Below are 10,000 nucleotides of genomic sequence, written 5' to 3'. Positions count from 1 at the left end.
TTAGGGTTAGGGTTAGGTTTAGGTTTATTGTTAGGATTAGGGTTAGAGTTAGGATTAGGGTTAGGGTTAGGGTTAGGGTTAGGGTCAGGTTTAGGGTTAGGGTTAGGGTTAGGACAACGTTTAGTGTTAGTGTTAGGTTTAGGGTTATGGTTAGGGTTATGTTTAGTGTTAGGGTTACGTTTAGGGTTAGGGTTAGGGTTAGGATTAGGGTTAGGGTTATGGTAATTGTTAGGTTTAGGGTTTAAGGTTTAGGGTTTAGGATTGTTTAAGGTTTATCATAAATTAAATTTAGGGTTTACAATTTAGTGTTAGGGTTATGGTTAGTGTTAGTGTTAGGGTTAGGGTTAGGTTTAGGGTTCAGGGTTTAGGGTTTAGGATTGTTTAAGGTTGAGAGTAGATTAGGTTTAGGATTTAAAGTTTAGTTTTAGGGTTAGGGTTAGGTTTAGGGTTTATGGTTTAGTGTTAGGATTAGGGTTAGGGTTAAAGTTAGTGTTAGGGTAAGGGTTAGGATTAGGTTTAGGGTTAGGGTTAGGGTTAGGGTTAGGGTTAGGGTTAGGGTTAGGGTTAGGGTTAGGGTTAGGGTTAGGATTAGGGTTAGGGTTAGGGTTAGGGTAAAGTTTAGGGGTTAGGGTTAGGGTTATGGTTATTGTTAGGTTTAGGGTTTAGGGTTTAGTGTTTAGGGTTTAAGGTTTAGGGTTTAGGATTGTTTAAGATTTAGGGTGGTTTAGGTTAAGGGTTTAGGGTTTAGAGTTTAGGATTGTTTAAGGTTTAGGGTTGTTTAGGGTATAGTGTTTAGGGTTAAAAGTTTAGGGTTGTTTAGGGTTTAGTGTTTAGGGTTTAGGGTTGTTTAAGGTTTAGTGTTTAAGGTTTAGGTTTTAGGGTTGTTTTGGGTTTAGTGTTTAGTGTTGTTTAGGGTATAGTGTTAATGGTTTAGGGTTTAGGGTTATTTAGGGTTTAGTGTTTAAGGTTTAGGGTATAGGGTTGTTTAGGGTTTAGTGTTTAGGGTTGTTTATGGTTTAGTGATTAGGGTTGTTTAGGGTTGTTTAGAGGTTAGTGTTTAGGGTTGTTCAGGGTTTATGATTTAGGGTTGTTCAGGATTTAGGATTTATGGTTGTTCAGGGTTTAGGATTTAGGGATTAAGGTTAAGGGGTTAGGGTTAGGTTTAGGGTTAGGGTTAGGGTTAGGGTTAGGGTTAGGGTTAGCGTTAGTTTTAGGGTTAGGGTTAAGGTTAGGGTTAGGGTTAGGGTTAGGGTTATGGTTAGTGTTAGGATTATGGTTAGGGTTAGGGTCAGGGTTAGGTTTAGGGTTAGGGTTAGGGATAGGGTTAGATTTAGGGTCAGGTTTAGGTTTATTGTTAGATTTAGGGTTTAGTGTTTAAGGTTTATGGTTTAGGATTGTTTAAGGTTTAGGGTGGATTAGGTTTAGGGTTTAGAGTTTAGTGTTATGGTTATGGTTAGTGTTAGGGTTAGGGTTAGGGTTAGGGTTAGGGTTAGGGTTAGGGTTAGGGTAATGGTTAGGGTTAGGGTTAGGGTTAGGGTTAGGGTAAGGGTTAGGGGTTAGTGTTAGGGTTAGGGTTAGGGTTAGGGTTAGGTTCAGGTTAGGGTTAGGGTTAGGGTTAGGGTTAGGGTTAGGGTTAGGGGTTAGGGTTAGTGTTAGTGTTAGGGTTATTATTAGGGGGTTAGGGTTAAGTTTAGGATTAGTGTTAGGGTTAGAATTAGAAATAGGGTTAGTGTTAGGATTAGGGTCATGGTTAGGTTTAGGGTAAGGGTTAGGGGTTAGGGTTAGGGTTATGAATATTGTTAGGTTTAGGGTTTAGGGTTTAGTGTTTAGGGTTTAAGGTTTAGGGTTTAGGATTGTTTAAGATTTAGGGTGGTTTAGGTTAAGGGTTTAGGGTTTAGAGTTTAGGATTGTTTAAGGTTTAGGGTTGTTTAGGGTATAGTGTTAATGGTTTTAGGGTTTAGGCTTGTTTAGGATTTAGTGTTTAGGGTTTAGGGTTTAGGGTTTTTTAGCGTTTAGTGTTTATAGTTTAGGGTTTAGGGTGCTTTTGGAATTAGTGTTTAGGGTTTTTCAGGGTTTAGGGTTTAGGATTTAGGGTGTTAGGGTTAGTTTTAGGGTTAGGTTTAGGGTTAAGGTGAGGGTTAGGGTGAGGGTTGAGGTTAGGGTTAGGGTTAAGGTTAGTGTTAGTGTTAGAATAAGGGTTAGGGTTAGGGATAGGGTTAGGGTTAGGGTTAGGGTTAGGGTTAAGGTTAGGGTTAGGGTTAGGCTTAGGGTTAGGGGTTTGGGTTAGGGTTAGTGTTAGGAGTTAGGGGTTAGTGTTAGGGTTAGGGTTAGGTTTAGTGTTAGAGTTATTATTAGGGGGTTAGGTTTTAGTTTAGGATTAGTGTTAGGGTTTGAATTAGAAATAGGGTTAGTGTTAGGATTAGGGTCAGGGTTAGGTTTAGAAATATGGTTAGGTTTAGGATTAAGGGTAGGGTTAGTGTTATGGTTAGAATTAAAGTTTAGGGTTTAGTGTTAGGATTAGGGATAGTGTGAGGTTTAGGGTTAGGTTTAGGGTTAGGGTTAGGGTTAGTGTTTGGGTTATGATTAGTGTTAGGATTAGGATTAGGGTTAGGGTCAGGTTTATGTTCAGGGTTAGGGTTAGAGTTAGGGTTAGGTTTAGGGTTAGGTTTAGGTTTATTGTTAGATTTAGGGTTTAGGGTTTAAGGTTTATGGTTTAGGATTGTTTAAGTTTAAGGGTGGATTAGGTTTAGGGTTTAGAGTTTAGTATTATGGTTATGGTTAGTGTTAGGGTTAGGGTTAGAGTTAGGGTTAGGGTTAGGGTTAGGGTTAGGGTTAAGGTTAGGGTTAGTGTTAGGGTTAGGGTTATGGTTAGTGTTAGGATTAGGGTTAGGGTTAGGGTCAGGGTTAGGTTTAAGGTTAAGGTTAGGGTTAGGGTTAGGGTTAGGGTTAGGGTTAGGATTAGGGTTAGGGTTAGGGTTAGGGTAAGGGTTAGGGGTTAGGGTTAGGGTTATGGTTATTGTTAGGTTTAGGGTTTAGGGTTTAGTGTTTAGGGTTTAAAGTTTATGGTTGAAGATTGTTTAAGGTTTAGGGTGGATTAGGTTTAGGGTTTAGAGTTTAGTGTTATGGTTACGGTTAGGGTTAGGGTTAGGGAGAGGGTTAGGGTTAGGTTTAGGGTTATGGTAAGGGTTAGGTTTAGGGTTAGGGTTAGGGTTAGGGTAAAAGTTAGGGGGTTAGTGTTAGGGTTTGTGTTAGGGTTAGGGTTAGGGTTAGGGTTAGGTTAGGGTTAGGGTTAGGGTTAGGGTTAGGGATAGGGTTAGGTTAGGGTTAGGGTTAGGGTTAGGGTTAGGGTTAGGGGTTAGGGTTAGTGAAAGGGTTAGGGTTATTATTAGGGGGTTAGGTTTAAGTTTAGGATTAGTGTTAGGCTTAGAATTAGAAATAGGGTTAGTGTTAGGATTAGGGTCAGGGTTAGGTTTAGGGTTAGGGTTAGGGTTAGGGTCAGGGAGGGTTGAGGGTTAGGGTTAGGGTTAGTGTTAGATTTAGGGTTAGGTTTATGTTTATTGTTAGATTTAGGATTTAGGGTCTAAGGTTTATGGTTTAGGATTGTTTAACGTTTAGGGTGGATTAGGTTTAGGGTTTAGAGTTTAGTGTTATGGTTACGGTTAGGGTTAGGGTTAGGGTTAGAGTTAGGGTTAGGGTTAGGGTTAGGGTTAGGGTTAGGGTTAGGATTAGGTTTAGGTTTAGGGTTATGGTTAGGGTTAGGGTTAGGGTTAGGATTAGTGTTAAGGTTAGGGTTAGGTTTAGGGTTAGGGTTAGGGTTAGGGTTAGGGTTAGGGTTAGGGTTAGGGTTAGGATTAGGGTTAGGGTTAGGGTTAGGATAAGGGTTAGGGGTTAGGGTTAGGGTTATGGTTATTGTTAGGTTTATGGTTTAGGGTTTAGTGTTTAGGGTTTAAGGTTTAGGGTTTAGGATTGTTTAAGATTTAGGGTGGTTTAGGTTAAGGGTTTAGGGTTTAGAGTTTAGGATTGTTTAAGGTTTAGGGTTGTTTAGGGTATAGTGTTTAGGGTTAAAAGTTTAGGGTTGTTTAGGGTTTAGTGTTTAGGGTTTAGGTTTGTTTAAGGTTTAGTGTTTAAGGTTTAGGTTTTAGGGTTGTTTTGGATTTAGTGTTTAGTGTTGTTTAGGGTATAGTGTTAATGGTTTAGGGTTTAGGGTTATTTAGGGTTTAGTGTTTAAGGTTTAAGGTATAGGGTTGTTTAGGGTTTAGTGTTTAGGGTTGTTTATGGTTTAGTGATTAGGGTTGTTTAGGGTTGTTTAGAGGTTAGTGTTTAGGGTTATTCAGGGTTTATGATTTAGGGTTGTTCAGGGTTTAGGATTTATGGTTGTTCAGGGTTTAGGATTTAGGGATTAAGGTTAAGGGGTTAGGGTTAGGGTTAGGGTTAGGGTTAGCATTAGGGTTAGAGTTAGGGTTAGAGTTAGGGTTATGGGGTTATGTTAGGCTTAAAGTTAGGGTTAGGGTTATGGGGTTAAGGTTAGGGTTGGGGTTAGGGTTAGGTTTAGGTTTAGGGTTAGGTTTAGGGTTATGGTTATTCTTAGATTTATGGTTTAAAATTTAGGGTTTATGGTTTAAGGTTTAGTTTTTAGGATTGTTTAAGTTTTAGGGTGGTTTAGGTTTAGGGTATAGAATTTAGCGTTTAAGATTTTTTAATGGTTAGGGTTGTTTAGGTTTTAGCGTTTAGAGTTGTTTAGGGTTTTTTAGGGTTGTTTATAATTTAGTGTTTAGGGTTGTTCAGGATTTAGGATTTATGGTTGTTCAGGGTTTAGGATTTAGGGATTAAGGTTAAGGGGTTAGGGTTAGGTTTAGGGTTATGGTTAGGGTTAGGGTTAGGGTTAGGATTAGTGTTAAGGTTAGGGTTAGGTTTAGGGTTAGGGTTAGGGTTAGGGTTAGGGTTAGGGTTAGGGTTAGGGTTAGGATTAGGGTTAGGGTTAGGGTTAGGATAAGGGTTAGGGGTTAGGGTTAGGGTTATGGTTATTGTTAGGTTTATGGTTTAGGGTTTAGTGTTTAGGGTTTAAGGTTTAGGGTTTAGGATTGTTTAAGATTTAGGGTGGTTTAGGTTAAGGGTTTAGGGTTTAGAGTTTAGGATTGTTTAAGGTTTAGGGTTGTTTAGGGTATAGTGTTTAGGGTTAAAAGTTTAGGGTTGTTTAGGGTTTAGTGTTTAGGGTTTAGGTTTGTTTAAGGTTTAGTGTTTAAGGTTTAGGTTTTAGGGTTGTTTTGGATTTAGTGTTTAGTGTTGTTTAGGGTATAGTGTTAATGGTTTAGGGTTTAGGGTTATTTAGGGTTTAGTGTTTAAGGTTTAAGGTATAGGGTTGTTTAGGGTTTAGTGTTTAGGGTTGTTTATGGTTTAGTGATTAGGGTTGTTTAGGGTTGTTTAGAGGTTAGTGTTTAGGGTTATTCAGGGTTTATGATTTAGGGTTGTTCAGGGTTTAGGATTTATGGTTGTTCAGGGTTTAGGATTTAGGGATTAAGGTTAAGGGGTTAGGGTTAGGGTTAGGGTTAGGGTTAGCATTAGGGTTAGAGTTAGGGTTAGAGTTAGGGTTATGGGGTTATGTTAGGCTTAAGGTTAGGGTTAGGGTTATGGGGTTAAGGTTAGGGTTGGGGTTAGGGTTAGGTTTAGGTTTAGGGTTAGGGTTAGGGTTATGGTTATTCTTAGATTTATGGTTTAAAATTTAGGGTTTATGGTTTAAGGTTTAGTTTTTAGGATTGTTTAAGTTTTAGGGTGGTTTAGGTTTAGGGTATAGAATTTAGCGTTTAAGATTTTTTAATGGTTAGGGTTGTTTAGGTTTTAGCGTTTAGAGTTGTTTAGGGTTTTTTAGGGTTGTTTATAATTTAGTGTTTAGGGTTGTTCAGGATTTATGATTTAGGATATTTTAAGGTTTAGGGTTTAAGGTTGTATAGTGTTTTAGGGTTAGAGGGTATAATGTTTAGGGTTAAGGGTTTAGGGTTGTTTAGGGTATAGCGTTAATGGTTTTAGGGTTTAGGCTTGTTTAGGGTTTAGTGTTTAGGGTTTAGAGTTTGGGGTTTTTTAGCGTTTAGAGTTTATAGTTTAGGGTTTAGGGTGCTTTTGGAATTAGTGTTTAGAGTTTTTTGGGGTTTAGGGTTTAGGATTTAGGGTGTTAGGGTTAGTGTTAGGGTTAGGTTTAGGGTTAAGGTGAGGGTTAGGGTGAGGGTTAAGGTTAGTGTTAGTGTTAGGGTAAGGGTTAGGGTTAGGGATAGGGTTAGGGTTAGGGTTAGTGTTAGGGTTAGGGTTAGGGTTAGGGTTAGGGTTACATGTTAGGGTTAGGGTTAGTGTTAGGGGTTAGGGGTTAGTGTTAGGGTTAGGGTTAGGGTTAGGTTTAGTGTTAGGGTTATTATTAGGGGGTTAGGTTTTAGTTAAGGATTAGTGTTAGGGTTAGAATTAGAAATAGGGTTAGTGTTAGGATTAGGGTCAGGGTTAGGTTTAGGGATAGGGTTAGGTTTAGGGTTAAGGTTAGGGTTAGGGTTAGGGTTAGGGTTATGGTTAGTGTTAGGATTAGGGTTAGGGTTAGGGTCAGGTTTGGTTTAGGGTTAGGGTTAGGGTTAGGGTTAGATTTAGGGTCAGGTTTAGGTTTATTGTTAGATTTAGGGATTAGGGTTTAAGGTTTATGGTTTAGGATTGTTTAAGGTTTAGGGTGGATTAGGTTTAGGGTTTAGAGTTTAGTGTTATGGTTATGGTTAGTGTTAGGGTTAGGGTTAGGGTTAGGGTTAGGGTTAGGGTTAGGGATAGGGTAATGTTTAGGGTTAGGTTTAGGGTTAGGGTTAGGGTAAGGGTTAGGGGTTAGTGTTAGGGTTAGGGTTAGGGTTAGGGTTAGGTTAGGTTTAGGGTTAGGGTTAGGGTTAGGGTTAGGGGTTAGGGTTAGTGTTAGGGTTAGGGTTATTATTAGGGGGTTAGGTTTAAGTTTAGGATTAGTGTTAGGGTTAGAATTAGAAATAGGGTTAGTGTTAGGATTAAGGTCAGGGTTAGGTTTAGGGTTAGGGTTAGGGTTAGGGTTAGGGTTAAAGTCAGGGAGGGTTTAGGGTTAGGGTTAGGGTTAGGGTTAGATTTAGGGTTAGGTTTAGGTTTATTGTTAGATTTAGGATTTAGGGTCTAAGGTTTATGGTTTAGGATTGTTTAAGGTTTAGGGTGGATTAGGTTTAGGGTTTAGAGTTTAGTGTTATGGTTACGGTTAGGGTTAGGGTTAGGGTTAGGGTTAGGATTAGGGTTAAGGTTAGGGTTAGGATTAGGTTTAGGGTTAGGGTTAGGGTTAGGGTTAGGGTTAGGGTTAGGGTTAGGGTTAGGGTTAGGATTAAGGTTAGGGTTAGGGTTAGGGTAAGGGTTAGGGGTTAGGTTTAGGGTTATGGTTATTGTTAGGTTTAGGGTTTAGGGTTTAGTGTTTAGGGTTTAAGGTTTAGGGTTTAGGATTGTTTAAGATTTAGGGTGGTTTAGGTTAAGGGTTTATGGTTTAGAGTTTAGGATTGTTTAAGGTTTAGGATTGTTTAGGGTATAGTGTATAAAGTTAAAAGTTTAGGGTTGTTTAGGGTTTAGTGTTTAGGGTTTAGGGTTGTTTAAGGTTTAGTGTTTAAGGTTTAGGTTTTAGGGTTGTTTTGGGTTTAGTGTTTAGTGTTGTTTAGGGTATAGTGTTAATGGTTTAGGGTTTAGGGTTATTTAGGGTTTAGTGTTTAAGGTTTAGGGTATAGGGTTGTTTAGGGTTTAGTGTTTAGGGTTGTTTATGGTTTAGAGATTAGGGTTGTTTAGGGTTGTTTAGAGGTTAGTGTTTAGGGTTATTCAGGGTTTATGATTTAGGGTTGTTCAGGGTTTAGGATTTATGGTTGTTCAGGGTTTAGGATTTAGGGATTAAGGTTAAGGGGTTAAGGTTAGGGTTAGGGTTAGGGTTAGGGTTAGAGCTAAGGTTATGGGGTTATGTTAGGCTTAAGGTTAGGGTTAGTGTTATGGGGTTAAGGTTAGGGTTGGGGTTAGGGTTAGGTTTAGGTTTAGGGTTAGGGTTAAGGTTAGTGTTAGTGTTAGAATAATGGTTAGGGTTAGGGATAGGGTTAGGGTTAGGGTTAGGGTTAGGGTTAAGGTTAGGGTTAGGGTTAGGGTTAGGGTTAGGGGTTAGTGTTAGGGTTAGGGTTAGGGTTAGGGTTAGGGTTAGGTTTAGTGTTAGGGTTATTATTAGGGGGTTAGGTTTTAGTTTAGGATTAGTGTTAGGGTTAGAATTAGAAATAGGGTTAGTGTTAGGATTAGGGTCAGGGTTAGGTTTAGAAATATGGTTAGGGTTAGGGTTAAGGGTAGGGTTAAAGTTAGGGTTAGAATTAAAGTTTAGGGTTTAGTGTTAGGATTAGGGATAGTGTGAGGTTTAGGGTTAGGTTTAGGGTTAGGGTTAGGGTTAGTGTTTGGGTTATGATTAGTGTTAGGATTAGGATTAGGGTTAGGGTAAGGTTTATGTTTAGGGTTAGGGTTAGGGTTAGGGTTAGATTTAGGGTTAGGTTTAGGTTTATTGTTAGATTTAGGGTTTAGGGTTTAAGGTTTATGGTTTAGGATTGTTTAAGTTTAAGGGTGGATTAGGTTTAGGGTTTAGAGTTTAGTATTATGGTTACGGTTAGGGTTATGGTTAGGGTTTTAGTTAGGGTTAGGGTTAGGGTTAGGGTTAGGGTTAAGGTTAGGGTTAGTGTTAGGGTTAGGGTTATGGTTAGTGTTAGGATTAGGGTTAGGGTTAGGGTCAGGGTTAGGTTTAGGGTTAGGGATAGGGTTAGGGTTAGATTTAGGGTTAGGTTTAGGTTTATTGTTAGATTTAGGGTTTAGGGTTTAAGGTTTATGGTTTATGATTGTTTAAGGTTTAGGGTGGATTAGGTTTAGGGTTTAGAGTTTAGTGTTATGGTTATGGTTAGGGTTAGAGTTAGGGATGGAGTTAGGGTTAGGGTTAGGGTTATGGTAAGGGTCAGGTTTAGGGTTAGGGTTAGGGTTAGGGTAAAAGTAAGGGGGTTAGTGTTAGGGTTTGTGTTAGGGTTAGGGTTAGGGTTAGGGTTAGATTAGGGTTAGGGTTAGGGTTAGGGTTAGGGTTAGGGTTAGGGTTAGGTTTAAGGGTTAGGGTTAGTGAAAGGGTTAGGGTTATTATTAGGGGGTTAGGTTTAAGTTTAGGATTAGTGTTAGGGTTAGAATTAGAAATAGGGTTAGTGTTAGGATTAGGGTCAGGGTTAGGTTTAGGGTTAGGGTTAGGGTTAGGGTCAGGGAGGGTTTAGGGTTAGGGTTAGGGTTAGGGTTAGAGTTAGGGTTAGGTTTAGGTTTATTGTTAGATTTAGGATTTAGGGTCTAAGGTTTATGGTTTAGGATTGTTTAAGGTTTAGGGTGGATTAGGTTTAGGGTTTAGAGTTTAGTGTTATGGTTACGGTTAGGGTTAGGGTTAGGGTTAGGATTAGGGTTAAGGTTAGGGTTCGGATTAGGTTTAGGGTTAGGGATAGGGTTAGGGATAGGGTTAGGGTTAGGGTTAGGGTTAGGATTAGGGTTAAGGTTAGGGTTAGGTTTAGGGTTAGGGTTAGGGTTAGGGTTAGGGTTAGGATTAGGGTTAGGATTAGGGTTAGGGTTAGGGTTAGGGTAAGGGTTAGGGGTTAGGGTTAGGGTTATGGTTATTGTTAGGTTTAGGGTTTAGAGTTTAGTGTTTAGGGTTTAAGGTTTAGGGTTTAGGATTGTTTAAGATTTAGGGTGGTTTAGGTTAAGGGTTTAGGGTTTAGAGTTTAGGATTGTTTAAGGTTTAGGATTGTTTAGGGTATAGTGTTTAGGGTTAAAAGTTTAGGGTTGTTTAGGGTTTAGTGTTTAGGGTTTAGGGTTGTTTAAGGTTTAGTGTTTAAGGTTTAGGTTTTAGGGTTGTTTTGGGTTTAGTGTTTAGTGTTTTTTAGGGTATAGTGTTAATGGTTTAGGGTTTAGGGTTATTTAGGGTTTAGTGTTCAAGGTTTAA

Source organism: Micromys minutus (genome assembly GCF_963924665.1).
Source record: "Micromys minutus genome assembly, chromosome: 16".
Classification (NCBI taxonomy): domain Eukaryota; kingdom Metazoa; phylum Chordata; class Mammalia; order Rodentia; family Muridae; genus Micromys; species Micromys minutus.
The sequence above is the reverse complement of the archived record's forward strand: the minus strand, read 5'-3'. Positions refer to the sequence as shown.